Source organism: Cetorhinus maximus, unplaced genomic scaffold, assembly GCF_964194155.1.
Source record: "Cetorhinus maximus unplaced genomic scaffold, sCetMax3.hap1.1 HAP1_SCAFFOLD_1252, whole genome shotgun sequence".
In the NCBI taxonomy this organism is placed as follows: domain Eukaryota; kingdom Metazoa; phylum Chordata; class Chondrichthyes; order Lamniformes; family Cetorhinidae; genus Cetorhinus; species Cetorhinus maximus.
This window is the reverse complement of record NW_027597194.1, coordinates 52,422-68,676: the sequence shown is the minus strand read 5'-3', so window position 1 is coordinate 68,676 and position 16,255 is coordinate 52,422.

The window sequence follows — 16,255 nt, the reverse complement described above, 5'->3', positions numbered from 1 at the left end:
GTAGATGGTACACACGCTGCTACAGTGCGTCGGTGGTGGAGAAAGTGAACGTTTGTGGATGGGGTGCCAATCAAGCAGGGCTGCTTTGTCCTGGATGGTGTTGAGCTTCTTGGGTGTTGTGGGAGCTGCACTCATCCAGGGCAAGTGGGGAATATTCCATCAGAGACTCCTGACTTGTGCCTTGAAGATGGTGGACAGGCTTTGAGGAGTCAGGAGGTGAGTTACTCACCGCAGGATTCCCAGCCCCTGGCCTGCTCTTGTAGCCACAGTGTTTATATGGCTAGTCCAGTTCAGTTTCTGGGTGGAGAGAAGGCACCAATTTCTCCCCAATTCCAGGGTTGGAGGACTTGTGGAAGAATTGACCCGAGCCACCAAAGCAGAACAGCAAACTGGAGAAACAGCAGACTTAACATGGAGTTCAACAACTTCCAGTCATGAAAGTGCTTTTATTGTTTTAGCTCATTTTTATTCATTGATTTATCCCCTTTTTTACCCCACTTGCTATCCTTCTCGCTTCCAATGTTCACTTCTTCCATGTTGTTCTTTCACCGACTGCAAACCCTCGTTCTGCTATTAACACATTCTCCTGTCGGAGGGTCAGTACTGAGGGGGCCCCGCGCTGTCGGAGGGTCAGTACTGAGGGGGTTCCGCGCTGTCGGAGGGTCGACACTGAGGGGGCTCCGCGCTATCGGAGGGTCGACAGTGAGGGGGCTCCGCTCTGTCGGAGGGTCGACACTGAGGGGGCTCCGCGCTGTCGGAGGGTCGACACTGAGGGGGCTCCGCGCTGTCGGAGGGTCGACACTGAGGGGGCTCCGCGCTGTCGGAGGGTCAGTACTGAGGGGGCTCCGCGCTGTCGGAGGGTCAGTACTGAGGGGGCTCCGCGCTGTCGGAGGGTCAGTACTGAGGGGGCTGCGCGCTGTCGGAGGGTCAGTACTGAGGGGGCTCCGCGCTGTCGGAGGGTCAGTACTGAGGGGGCTCCGCGCTGTCGGAGGGTCAGTACTGAGGGGGCTCCGCGCTGTCGGAGGGTCAGTACTGAGGGCCTCCGCGCTGTTGGAGGGTCAGTACTGAGGGGGCTCCGCGCTGTCGGAGGGTCAGTACTGAGGGGGCTCCGCGCTGTCGGAGGGTCAGTACTGAGGGGGCATTTCAAAATGCATGTTTTGTGATGGCCAATCATATTCCACTTTTCCAAACAGGTCATGAGGTGTTTCAATGGAATCAATATTACAGACATCTCAATATGGTCATTACAGAGAGTCTCCACTCCCCCTCTTCCCCCCCACTCCCTCTCTTCCCCCACTCCCTCTCTTCCCCCCCACTCACTCTCTTCCCCCCACTCCCTCTCTTCCCCCCCACTCCCTCTCTTCCCCCCCACTCACTCTCTTCCCCCCACTCCCTCTCTTCCCCCCCACTCACTCTCTTCCCCCCACTCCCTCTCTTCCCCCCCACTCCCTCTCTTCCCCCCCACTCCCTCTCTTCCCCCACTCCCGCTCTTCCCCCCAATCCCCCTCTTCCCCCCCACTCCCTCTCTTCCCCCCTACTCCCCCTCTTCCCCCACTCCCTCTCTTCCCCCCCCCACTCCCTCTCTTCCCCCCCACTCCCTCTCTTCCCCCCCACTCCCCCTCTTCCCCCACTCCCTCTCTTCCCCCCCTACTCCCTCTCTTCCCCCCACTCCCACTTTTCCCCCACTCCCTCTCTCCCCCCCCACTCCCCCTCTTCCCCCCCACTCCCTCTCTTCCCCCCCACTCCCCCTCTTCCTCCACTCCCTCTCTTCCCCTCACTCCCTCTCTTCCCCCACTCCCCATCTTCCTCCGCTCCGTCTCTTCCCCCAACTCCCTCTCTTCCCCCACACTCCATCTCTTCTCCCCCACTCCCTCTCTTCCCCCAACTCCCTCTCTTCCCCCAACACCCTCCCTTCCCCCCAATCCCGCTCTTCCCCCTCACTCATTCTCTTCCCCCCCACTCACTCTCTTCCCCCCACTCCCTCTCTTCCCCCCCACTCACTCTCTTCCCCCGCACTCCCTCTCTTCCCCCCCACTCCCTCTCCTCCCCCACTCCCTCTCTTCACCCCCACTCCCTTTCTTCCCCCAACTCCCTCTCTTCCCCCAACTCCCTCTCTTCCCCCCCACTCCCTCTCTTCCCCCACTCCCTCTCTTCCCCCCCCACTCCCTCTCTTCCCCCCCACTCCCTCTTTCCCCCCCACTCCCTCTCTCCCCCCCCCACCCTCTTCCCCCCCCACTCCCTCTCTTCCCCCCCCACTCCCTCTTTCCCCCCCCATTCCCTCTCTCCCCCCCCTACTCCCTCTCTCCCCTCCACCCACTCCTTCTCTTCTCCCCCGCCATCTGTCCTTGCTTCCTCTCCCCACCCCATGACCCTGGCTCCTCTCCAACCAGCCCCCTACCTCCCGGTCCGTCTCCAAACCCGCTGCTCCCCCATCAACACTGAGGGGGTGCCGCGCTGTCGGAGGGTCGGTGCCAAAGGAGATGCTGGCCTTCAGGTGAAATTTTAAACCGAGATCCCCATCTGCCTCCTTAGTGCGTGTAAAAGATCCCACAGCCACTATTTGGAAGAAGAGCAGGGGGAAGGTCTCCCCGGTGTCCTGGGGCCAATATTTACCCCTCAACCAACATCACTAAAAAAACATGATCTGGGTCATTATCACATTGATGTTTGTGGGAGCTTGCTATCCGAAAATTGGCCGCCCCGTTTCCTACATTACTACAGCGAACATACTTTTCGAAAAGTACTTAATTGGCTGTGAAAAGCTTTAGCCATCCTGGGAAGGTGAAGGCGCCAGAGAAATGCAAGTCTCTGTTTTGAAAGTTGCTGAAGTTGTCTCTGCAATACCGCCCTTTGCCCACCTGGTGGCGCCGCTGCTCAGTTTTAAATTTGGATGAGCAGCGCCATCTAATGGCTGAACTCCTTTAATACAGGAACAACAACAAAAAACAACTTGCATTTATATAGCGTCATTAATACTGCAAAAAAGTTCCCCTATGCACATCAGGGTTTTGTAAATGAGTCAAAAGTTTTTCCAGAGCCACCTAAGCAGATACTAGGGACTAAAAGCTTAGACAATGAAGTTTTTAAGGGGCATCTTAAAGGAAGGGAGATAAAGGATTAGGAAGGTATTCCAGAGTTTAGGGCCCCAGGCAGCTGAAGGCACGGCCGCCAATGTTGGAGCGATGGAAATCGGGGGATGCTCAAGGGGCTGAAAGGAGCGCAGAGATTTTGGAGGGTTGTTGTGGCTGGAAGAGGTTACAGAGATAGGGAGGGTTACAGAAGCTGAAGGAAGTTACAGAGATAGAGAGGGTTATAAGGGTTGGAAGAGTTTACAGAGATAGGGAGGTTTGTATGGGCTGGAGGAGGTTAAAGGGATAGGGACGGTTGTAGGGGCTGGAGGAGGTTACAGAGATAGGGACGGTTGTAGGGGCTGGAGGAGGTTACAAAGATAGGGAGGGTTGCAGGGGCTGGAGGAGGTTATAGAGATAGGAAGGGTTATAAGGGTTGGAAGAGTTTACAGAGATAGGGAGGGTTATAGGGGGTTGGAAGAGGTTAAAGAGATAGGGAGGTTTGTATGGGCTGGAGGAGGTTAAAGGGATAGGGACAGTTGTAGGGGCTGGAGGAGGTTACAAGGATAGGGAGGGTTATACGGGGTTGGAAGAGGTCACAGAGTTTCTCCAGTGCATCTTGTAGATGGTACATACTGCTGCAAATGTGTGTCGGTAGTGGAGAGAGTGAATATTTGTAAAAGGGGTGCCATCAAGCGGGCTGCTTTGTCCTGGACGGTGTCCAGCTTCTTGAGTGTTGTGGGAGCTACACTCATCCAGGGCAAGTGGAGAGTTTCCATCAGAGACTCCTGACTTGTGCCTTGTAGATGGTGGACAGACTTTGGGGAGTCAGGAGGTGAGTTACTCACCGCAGGATTCCCAGCCCCTGGTCTGCTCTTGTAGCCACAGTGTTTATATGGCTAGTCCAGTTCAGTTTCTGGGTGGAGAGAAGGCACCAATCTCTCCCCGATTCTAGGCGTGGAGGTCCTGTGGAAGAATTGACCAGATCCACCAAAGGAGAGCAGCTGGTGACACAGGATGTTCATCCAGGGAGAGTCCCGAACCTCATAATCCCACCCCCCGCACCCACCAAGCCAAAGCCACCAACTGCAGCTGCATTGGGAAACTCTCCAAGATCATGTTCTACACTGATGACAGTAAAGATCATGGAAGGCAGGGAACTTTTGTATAAACTTAATAGTGTCCAAAATACAATTGTAAGTACCAATACATTATTGAACTTATTCAGTGTAATAAATAAATGTCCCTAAAATACCAAATTGGTCAATTCCTTTTCCTGATCTCCTGTCGATTTGGATATTCTGAAATTATCATCTCAGACTCACTGATGACAAGTTGGTGACAAGGACTCGTTGTCAGTGGGAAGTGATTCTGATTTCAATCCTGAACTATGATCTTCACAAGGAAGCACTGAACGGTCTCCTTATTTAAGAAAGGATGTAAATGCGTTGGAAGCAGTTCAGAGAAGGTTTACCAGACCAATACCTGGAATGGGTAGGTTGGACAGACTCGAAGAGTAAGATCCTGAGGGGTCTTGACAGGGTGGATGTGGAGAGGATGTTTCCTCTTGTGGGAGAATCTAGAACTTGGGGCTCATGCTTTAAAAATAAGAGGTTGCCCATTTAAGACAGAAATGAGAAATTTCTCTCTGAGGGTTGTCTGGAGGATCAGAATCTCCTCCAACTGGGAAACATATGAAATTAAAAATCCAGACCCACAGACCTGTTTTGACTTCATTTTGAAGATATAAAATACAAAATTTTTATTTGGAACAATATACTTTCATAAAATATTTGAAAAAACATTACAAGGCATTTCGAAACGGCCATCACAAAAAATGCAATCATATTCCACTTTTCCACACAGGACATGAGGTGTTTCAATGGAATCAATATTACAGACATTTCAATATGGTCATTACCGAGAGTCAGACAGTGCAAAGCTGTTCACTTTATCGACATACATCATGTTAACACTCTGAGGTGCTTCAATACAATGATGATATATTTAGTGTTCACTGTATACTTTCCGTCTGAGTCGTACAGCCCGAGGGGTCTATACAATTCCCAGCCCCTCGGTGCACTGTAGCTGAAAGGTCTTAGACGGCGACCTTTCCCCATTGCGCCTTTGTGGCGGCTGCCCCCAAGCTCTAATACATCCCTCAGCATGTAGTCCACGGTGCCTCATTGTGGGGGGGGAGAGAGAGTGATGGGGGGAGGGCTGGCACCCGCAGGGCAGTGGTGGTGTTGTGGGGGGAGCCTCCACAGCGCAGAGGGTTATACGTTCATATGTAACAATCATCCATTCTGGGCTGATTTTCCCCTCCCTGACACAGGCTCAGTGCTGGGGAAACTCAGTCGGTGCTGGACAGTCCCGTTCCCCAGAAGGTTTTGTTCTCCAGCTGCTCCATCCTGATGCTCAGGTGCTGTTGTCACAAGGCCCCATGTTTCATCTGGACAGGTCACCTCTGTCAAAGGAACATCCTTAGATGCTTCATTTCGATTGTTCGAGTGTCGATTCCTAGGAGAGAAAATCCAGCAGAGTTCAGGTGACATTAAAAGAATCCAACACTTTGGACAAGTGTGGAAAGGAGCCGTTCAGGAGCACAGACCGATTAAATTACACTCAACATCCTGGGTACCAATAGCAGCTGGAAAGTGGGTCACAGGAGCTGCACAGTGATGGAGCACAGAGTGTAGAGGAGAGGAGGCTTACAGAGGAGGCAATGGGCAAGAGCTGGACACTCCACAGGAGCTGTGCTGACCGACAGAGGGAGGGCCAGAGGACAGAGTTAGAGAACCCTGCAATAGTCCCTCCTCCCACTGTGAGGGGTGTAGATGGGGACAGGCGGTGAACACGGAGATGTGGATATTGAGTGAGTGAAGGGAATCCGAGATGGCCTTCCCAGTGACTGAATCATCTAATATCCGGGTTAAAGGGCGGTGGTTTGGAAAGTGTAGGAGGAGACTGAACAACAACAACTTGTATTTAAATAGAACCTTAAACAGAACATATCCTACGTGCTTATGCAACAAAATTTGACACTGAGCTACATAAGGGTTCAGGCAGTGGGGTAGGCTTTAAGGAGCAAATGGTGTTGTTGGGAGGTAAGGAAGAGAGACAGACACAGACAGGCAGAGGTTGAGGGAGGGAATTCCAGAGTTCGGGCCCAGGCAGCTAAAGGCTCAGCCACCAATGATGCAGCGATGGAAAATCTGGGATTCTGAAGACACCAGAATTGGAGGAGTGCAGAGATCTGAGGGTTGTGGGGCTGAAGGAGGTTACACATGGGGAGGAGTGAGGCCACAGAATGTTTGATAAAAGGATGAGAATGTTAAAATCGGTCTATCTCACTCCTAAATAAATTCAAGGATGAACAGCAGCAGATTTACAATCAAACCCTTGTGGCACGGGGACCCCCCAAAGGACAGGGGAGTGGGGGGAAGTGGGGGAGATACCAAAATGAGTGAGTGAGTGCGGAACTGTGTGAAGTGCTGTCTTTCAGCTGAGATGTTAAACTGCCTGCTCGGCTGTCTAGCAGCCTCCTGTGCAGTGAAGTGTTCGGGCTCAGCACGCCGAAATTATTCACCGAAAACCGGTTTCTGGTTGTCTGGGCTGTAGCTGGGCCGGCGGGGCACAGCTGCCGTTCTCTGTAGCCGGCAGAGCCCTGTAACTGGTCGGTGACCGCGCCTCAATCCAACCTTGCGGCCCAGTGGGTGCAGGAGGCCCGGTGTTCATCGGCAGGTTTCACCATTTTCCCGGGCTCGGTTGGTGTCGGTGACCCAATATAGTACCACTGGGGGCTCTGCTCTTTCCAACAAGCCTGACCACGATCACACATGTGGTTTTGGAGGAAAAGACTTCAGACCACAGGCGTGAAAAATCCCATTGTAATCAATGGGAAATGAGCCAGCGGGACAAGGCAGGATTGTTCCCGGCAAATTGCAGCCTCATTTCCCGTGGGTTTTCGACATTTGTCCCGATGCATTCAGACGGCTGCCAGAAGCCTCCCCTGGTTTTGGCAGCGTTTGACGCCGCTTGTGCCCCACTAGCACCTTCCGATGCAGCAAAATGTCCAGACACAGGTCGCCAAAATTATTCACCGAAACCGCTTTCCGGTCTCTGGGCTCTAGCTCGGCCAGGCAATGTGCTGTGGGCAGCGCACAGCTACCGTTTTCCATAGCCGGCCAAGCCATAAGACCATAAGATGCAGGAGCAGAAATAGGCCATTCAGCCCATCGAATCTGCTCTGCCACTCAATGAGATCATGGTTGATCTGATAATCCTCAACTCCACTTTCCTGCCCTTTCCCCATAACCCCCGATTCCCTTTCTGATTAAAAATCTATCTCAGCCTTAAATATACTTAACGACCCAGCCTCTACAGCCCTCTGCAGATTCACTACCCTCAGAGAAGAAATTCCTCCTCATCTCTGTATTAAATGGGCGACCCCTTGCTCTAAGATTATGCCCTCTGGTCCTAGACTCTCCCACAAGGGGAAACAACCTCTCACCATCTACCCTGTCAAGACACCGAAGAATCTTTAATGTTCAAATAAGGTTGTCTCTCATTCTTCTAAATTCCAATGTGTACAGGCCCAACCTACTCAACCTCTCCTCATAACAAAAGCCCCAGAAGCAGCTGTTAAAAGTCAACCAGGTTATTGTGGGACTGGAGTCACATGGAGACCAGACTGGGTAAGGACGGCAGGTTTCCTTACCTAAAGGGACATTTGTGAACCAGTTGGGGTTTTACAACAATCCAACAGCTTCACTGTCACTTTTATTGCAACTAACTTAATATTTCCAGATTTTAAATTTAAATTCATTATTCATTGAAGTTCCCCATAGAGGGTCTGAATTCACATTGTCTGGGTGATTAGTCCAGGCCTCTGGATCACTTGTCTAGTAACATAATCACTGCACTACCAAACCCATAACTCAGAGATTAAATACAGAACACCTGAAACAGAAACCTCTCACCTCTTACAGAGAGATGGATGTGATCAGTGTGCTCCCAGTGTAACCCTGCACCTGTTCTCTTGTAAATCTGACACTGATCCTGGTTCTGGTCTGACTTCCTGAGGTCAGAGATTAGAACTGACCAGTTGCCTTGTTCCAGTTGATCGGTGAACAACTGACAGTGTAAAACAAAGGGAGATCCTCTAAAGGAGGTGCAGGATCAGAGGGACCTCGGTGCATATGTACATTGGTCATTGAAGATGACTGGGCATGTCCAGAGTGCAGTTAATAAAGCATATAGTATCTTAGGGTTTATTAATAGGGGCATTGAGCACAAGAGTAAGGAGGTCATGTTAAACAAATAAGACACTAGTTAGGCCTCATCTGGAGTACTGTGTCCAGTTCTGGGTGCCATACTTGAGGAAGGATGGGAAGGTATTGGAGAGAGTACAGAGGAGATTCACAGGGATAATTCCCGGATGAAGAACTGGAGCTAAGAGGATAGATTGGAGAGGTTGGGACTGATTTCCTTGGAGAAAAGAAGGCTGAGGGGAGACTTGATAGAGGAATTCGAGATCCCGAGGGGTAAGGACAGGGTAAATAGTGAGAAACTGTTCCCACCCAGGAGAACATCAAGAACTAGAGGGCACAGATACAAAATAATTGGCAAAAGGAGTAAATGTGATATGGGGAAAGATTTTTTCACCCAGAGGGTGGTTGGAGTCTGGAACAAACTCCCTGAAAGGCTGGTGGAGGCAGGTTCGATCCAGGTATTCTAAAGGGAATCAGGTTGCTCCCTGAAAAGAGAGAATGTGCAAGGTTACGGGGATAAGGCAGTGGACTGAGACTAGGCAGATTGCTCTTTCAGATAGCCAGTGCAGACACAATGGGCCAAATGTCCTCTTTCTGCACTGTAAAGATACTGTGATATGTGTACAGGTACATTATCCTGTACTCCCCCCTCACACATTCTGTGAATCAGCTGCTGCTGTCAATATTAACTTTCAAAAGGAAATTGGATGAATTATCAAAGGGAAGGATAATTACAGGGAGAAAAAAAAATTTGAAGAACTGATTTGGCCTTGCGAGTGATGAAGTCATTTCAGAAGCCGCTTGCTGCTGCAGGGAGAGATCATTTGTCTCTGGGTGAATGAATTTCAAAAGGGACAAAGTGTCTCTTCCTCAAACCCGTTTCTCGATCTTGTGATTAAAGTGATACAACCCCACCCTCTGCTGGCGGATGGACGCTACTACACAAGCGGAGGGGAAATCATCAGGGATTCAGTCAGAGAGCAGGTCAATCAAAAATGACAGGGAAAAGTGTGGTTCAGTATTTTCAGAGGAAAGCTGTAACGTACAGGTAGGGTGAAGTAGAAATTAAGTTCTATTTTTGATTGGGAAATCAGGGGAGAGCGCCAGCGCAGTACCCCCACGTCTGGAGTCACATCTCGACCAGACTGGGTAAGGATGGCAGGGTTTCCATCCCTAAAGAGACATCAATGAACCAATTGGGGTTTTACAACAATCCAACAGCGTCATGGACACTTTTATTGCAACTAACTTCAAATTTCCATATTTTTATTTAATCAACTCAATTTAAATTCTTTAAGTGCTATGTTGGGATTTGAACTCTCATTCTCCAGAGTATTAGTCTGGTAAGAGAACCACAGCACTACCAAATCTTCCCCATGTGGTACATTTGGTCACTTCACCCCACCCTTCCCCTCCTCCTCTAATACCGACCTTCCGACAGTGCAGCGCTCCCTCAGTACTGAGGCTCAGACAGTGCAGCGCTCCCTCAGTACTGACCCTCCGACAGTGCAGCACTCCCTCAGCACTGAGCCTCAGACAGTACAACACTCCCACAGTACTGAGCCTCGCACAGTGCAGCACTCCCACAGTAGGGATGTGGTGTTTTCTGGGAACACTAGGATTTACGCACTGAGTATTTATGGAGTGGGAATTGAGACAGTTAAACGGTTTTAACTGTTTACTGTGTGGATCCAGGATCACACGGATTTACAGAACAAGTCGTGAACAGCAGCAGATTGTTGGAGGGGGAACCGCACAGACTCCAGTGTCTGAATGAGTGACTCCTGTTCCTGGGAACAAACTGAACACTGCAATGGGAAGGAAGGGACAGGAAGGGGCCCATTCTCACAGAATCATTCTATAGTGAAATATCACACAGCATTTCAAACCTTCCAATGTTACTACCTGTCTCTGCAGCATGATCAAATGTAAGAGATGCAAACACATGCAGCAGTTTAGAAACAGATTTACCTGGTACAGGTGTGTTCGGTACAGGTGTGTTCGGTACAGGTGTACTCGGTACAGGTGTACTCGGTACAGGTGTGTTCGGTACAAGTGTACGAACTCGCTCTAAAGAAAACATCATGTGTTTAGTATTGTGTGTGAAACAAACTGCAGAAATGTTCAAAGACTCCAACAGGCTTTAGGGAAACACATCCTGGGAGGAACGAGTCTCAGGTCAAAATGATCGGGAAGGATCAGGAACATGGTCGGCAAAGTGAAAAATCCAACAGGATTGCATTAACTGTGGGGGGTAGAATGGAAGTTACCAAGAGTTACCCTGAGCAGGATCATTCCCAGCAGCCTACATCCCCCTGTGGAGAGAATCCCCCCAGGATCCTGGGTCTACTGGGATACACTTTCACAGTAAGTGCACTGGGTCTTGTAAAGGCTGCCTGAGAGATGTGACGGGCCCCACCTCCCCAACATCTGGAGATGGATAGAGCTCTTTGCTGGAGAGTGAGTGCAGCTTGATAGCTCCATTAACTCCTTCCATCACCCAGTTTGACAGCTCTGTTCTTCAGGGCTCCATCAGCTTGGTCAGTGATGGTATTACTGACCCACCCTTGGTGATGGACAGTGAAGTCCCCACTCAGTACATTCTGTGTCCTTGCCACTCTCACTGCTTCCTCCAAGTGGTGTTCAGCATGGAGGAGCACTGATTCATCAGCTGAGGGAGGGCAGTAAGTGATAATCAGCAGGAGGTTTCCAGGTCCATGTTTGACCTGAAGCTGTGAGACTTCATGGGGTTCAGAGTCAATGTTGAGGATTCCCGGGACTACTCCCTCCGGGCTGTATACCGCACCTCTGGTGGGTCTGTCCTGCCAGTGGGACAGAACATACCCAGGGATGGTGATAGAGGAGACTGGGATTCAGGGTTAATTCTGTGAGTATGACTCTGCCAGACAGCTCTCCCAACTTGGACACCAGTCCCCAGATGTTAGTGAGGGGACTTTGCTGTGTCGACTGGCCTGGATTTGTCTGTGTTGTTTCCTGTTTCGATGCCCGGGGTGAAGCCAGTGATGATTTAGTTTTATTCTATTATTTCTTTCCAATGGTTTGATATCAATTCATTTTGAACTGCCCTCTGACCTCCTCGGCCAGCTAAACCAACCAGGTTACCGTGGGACTGGAGTCACATAGAGACCAGATTGGGTAAGGACCGCAGGTTTCCTTCCCTAAAGGGACATTCGTCAACCAGTGGGGGTTTTACAACAATCCAACAGCTTCAGGGTCACTTTTATTGCAACTAACTTTATATTTCCAGATTTTTATTTAATAAACTGAATTTAAATTCTGGAAGTGCCATGCTGGGATTTGAACTCTCATCATCTGGATTGTTAGTCCAGGCCTCTGTATTACTAGTCTAGTAACATAACCACTGAATTACCGAACCCATACAGAGATTAAATACAGAATGTCAGAAACAGAAACCTCTCACCTGTTACAGAAAGATGGATGATATCAGCTTGCTCCCTTACAAAAGCTGCAGCTATTCTCTTGTAGATGTGACATATATACTGGATCTGGTCTGTCTCCTTGAGGTCAGAGATCAGAACTGACCAGTTGCCTTGTCCCAGTTGATCTTTGAACAGGTTTGTTCTGTTTGTGAATCGTGGATCTTGTTCTGTCAAATCGTCGTTCCTAGCGATGAACTTGTGTAAAATTTCACTCTTGGCTGTATCCCAGACTGCCAGTAAATCTGAGACTGGGACATTCCCTTTGTAGGTACAGGGCAGCACAACCTGCTCCCCAAGGAACCCAGAAACAGGGACAGACGAGTCACCTGGAAAAGATTGAAAGTATTTATCCACAGATATAACCTCCCTGCTGGTACATTACATCCCAAGCTTCACATGGTTACACTGCAATGCTCGATTTACAAGAAACACTGATCAGTAACTCATTGCTTTCATTTCTGTGAGAAGGTTAAAGCTCAGGCATTAAGGGACTTCAACTAAACCCAGCTTGTGCTGGAGATTTGTAAGCACAGAGCAGCTGGACAGCACTTTGAATCACATGTTTTTCATTCGTACACATGCTGGGAGAACACATCAGGATATTGGTCACCTCCCCTTGGGAGAAAAATCACAGACTGGGGGTGCACAATGTGAGGTGGAACTCAGGAACAGAAAACTGACCCTGAAATGTAAGTTTGGAATCCCAAGTCCTGATGACTCTACTCCCCATGTTCTTGGACATTCCCAGTTCTATTTGATCCCAGGAATGTCGCAGACTCCTGATCCCAGTGCTGAGGACCCCATCCCAGTCCCACGGGATCCCAATCACCCATCCCAGTGTCACCGAGTGTTGCTCAGTGTCCAAATTCCATTTTTCACATCACAGGGGTTAATCTGAAGACATTAACTGCCTTCCTTTCAGCTCTCATGATCATTATTTTATGAATAAACTATAGTTTTGGAGAAACATTTCTGAATGAACATTCCAAATCATTTCAAAATGGTCATTACGCAAAGAGCAATGAAATTCAAATTTGACATAATGTTGCACTTGAGATACCTCAAACCCACCGTGATACAACTCTGTCACCCCCTCCAGTCCCTGCAAACCTCCCGATCTCTGTAACCTCCTCGAAACCCCTACAACCCTCCCTATCTCTGTAACCTACTTCAGTCCCTACAACCCTCCCTATCTCTGTAACAACCTCCGACCCCTACAACCCTCCCAACTCTGTAACCTCCTCCAGTCCCTACAACCCTCCCTATCTCTGTAACAAACTCTGACCCCTACAACCCTCCCAGCTCTGTAACCTCCTCCAGTCGCTACAACCCTCCCTATCTCTGTAACCACCTCCAACCTCTGAAACCCTCCCTATCTCTGTACCAACCATAGACCCCTACTACCCTCCCAACTCTGTAACCACCTGCAGACCCAACAACCCTCCCTATCTCTGTAACCTCCTTCAGGCCCTACAACACACCCTATCTCTGTAAACGCCTCCAATCCCTACAACACTCACTATCTCTGTAACCTCCTCCAGTCCATACAACCGTCCCTATCTCTGTAACCACCTCCAGTACCTACAACCCTCCCTATCTCTGTACCAACCTCCAACTCCTACAACTCTCCCAACTCTGTAACCTCCTCCAGTCCCTACAACCCTCCATTTAACTATAACAACCTCCGACCCCTACAACCCTCCCCATCTCTGTAAACTCCTCCAGACCCTACAACACTCCCTATTACTATAACCTACTCCAGTACCTACAATGCTAACTATCTGTGTAACCACATCCAGCCCAGCAACCCTCCCTATCTCTGTAACCTCCTCCAGACCCTACAACCCTCCCTATCTCTGAAATGTCCTCCATTCCATGCAAACCTCCATATCTCTGTAACAACCTCTGACCCCTACAAACCTCCCAACTCTGTAACCTCCTCCAGTCTCTACAGCACTCCCTATCTCTGTAACCTCCTCCAGCCCCTGCAACCCTCCGTATCTCTGTTGCTCCTCCAGCCCCTACAACCCTCCCTATCTCTGTAACATCCTCCAGACCCTACAACCCTCCCTAACTCTGTAACCTCTGCTGCCCCTACAACCCACTCTATCTCTGTAACCTCCTCCAGCCCGTACAACCCTCCCTATCTCTGTAACCTGCTCCAGTCCCTATAAACCTCACTATCTCTGTAATCTCCTCCAGCCCCTAAAACACTCCCTATCTCTGTAAACTCCTCCAGTCCCTACAGCCCTCACTATCTCTGTAACCTCCTCCAGTCCCTACAACCCTCCCTATCTCTGTAACCTCTGCTGCCCCTACAACCCTCCCCGTCTCTGTAACCTCCTCCAGCCCGTACAACACTCCCTATCTCTGTAAACTCCTCCACTCCCTGCAGCCCTCACTACCTCTGTACACTCCTCCTGTCCCTACAACCTTCGCTATCTCTGTAACAACCTCCGACCCCAATGACCCACCCAACTCTGTAACCTCCTCCAGTCCCTACAACCCTCCCTATCTCTGTAACAACCTCCGACCACTGCAACCCTCCATATCTCTGTAACCACCTCCAGTCCCTAAAACCATCCCTATCTCTGTAACCTCCTCCAGTCCCTACAAACCTCCATATCACTGTAAACTCTTCCAGTCCCTACATCCCACCCTATTTCTGTAACATCCTCCAGCCCCTACAACCCTCCCTATCTCTGTAACCACCTCCAGCCCCTACCACACTCCCAATCTCTGTAAAATCCTCCAGTCCCTACAACCCTCCCTATCTCTGTAACCACCTCCAGTCCCTACAACCCTCCCTATCTCTGTAACCTCCTCCAGTCCCGACAAACCTCCCTATCTCTGTAACCTCCTCCAGTCCCAACAACCCTCCCTATCTCTGTAACCTCCTCCAGCCCCTACAACGCTCCCTATCTCTGTAACCACCTCCAGTCCCTGCAACCCTCCCTATCTCTGTAACCACCTCCAGCCCCAACAACACTCCCTATCTCTGTAAAATCCTCCAGTCCCTACACCCCTCCCTATCTCTGTAACCACCTCCAGTCCCTATAACCCTCCCTATCTCTGTAACCTCCTCCAGCCCCAACAACCCTCCCTATCTCTGTAAAATCCTCCAGTCCCTACAACCCTCCCTATCTCTGTAACCACCTCCAGTCCCTACAACCCTCCCTATCTCTGTAACCTCCTCCAGTCCCTACAACCCTCCCTATCTCTGTAACGTCCTCCAGTCCCTACAAGCCTCCCTATCTCCGTAAACTCCGCCGCCCCTACAACCCTCCCTATCTCTGTAACCTCCTCCAGCCCCTACAACGCTCCCTATATCTGTAACCTCCTCCAGTCCCTACAACCCACCCTATCTTTGTAACTTCCTCCAGCCCCTACAACCCTCCCTATCTATGTAACCTCCTCCAGCCCCTACAACCCTCCCTATCTCTGTAACTGCCGCTGCCCCTACAACCCTACCTATCTCTGTAAACTCCTCCAGTCCCTACAGCCCTCACTATCTCTGTACCCTCCTCCAGTCCCTACAACCTTCCCTATCTCTGTAACCTACTCAAGTCCCTTCAACCCTCGCTATCTCTATAACAACCTCTCACCCCTACGACCGACCCAACTCTGTAACCTCCTCCAGCCCCTACAACCCTCCCTATCTCTGTAACCTCCTCCATTCCCTGCAAGCCTCCCTTTCTTTGTTACCTCCTCCAACACCTACAACCCTCCCTATCTCTGTAAACTCCTCCATTCCCTACAACCCTCCCTATCTCTGTATCAACCTCCGACCCCAACAAACCACCCAACTCTGTAACCTCCACCAGTCTCTACAACCCTCCCTATCTCTGTTGCCTCTTCCAGCCCCTACAACACTCCCTATCTCTGTAACCAACTCCAGCCACTACAACTCTCCCTATCCCTGTAACCTCCTCCAGCCCCTACAACCCTCCCTATTTATGTAACCTCCTCCAGCCTCTACAACCCTCCCTATCTCTGTAACCTCCTCCAGCCTCTACTACCCTCCCTATCTCTGTAACCTCCTCCAGTCACTAAAACCCTCCCTATCTATGTAACCTTCCTCAGCCCATGCAACCCTCCCTATCTCTGTTGCCTCCTCCAGCCCCTACAACGCTCCCTATCTCTGTACCAACCTTTCACCCCTACAAACCTCCCAACCTTGTAAGCTCCTCCAGTCCCTACAACACTCCCTATCTCTATAACAACCTCCGACCCCTACAACCCTCGCCATCTCTGTAACCTCCTCCAGACCCTACAACCCTCCCTATCTCTGTAACCTCCTCCAACCCCTACAACCCTCTCTTTCTCTGTAACCTCCTCCAGCCCCTACAACTCTCCCTAACTCTGTAACCTCCTCCAGCCCCTACAACACTCCCTATCTCTGTAACCTCCTCCAGCCCCTACAACAATCCCTATCTCTGTAACCTCCTCCAGC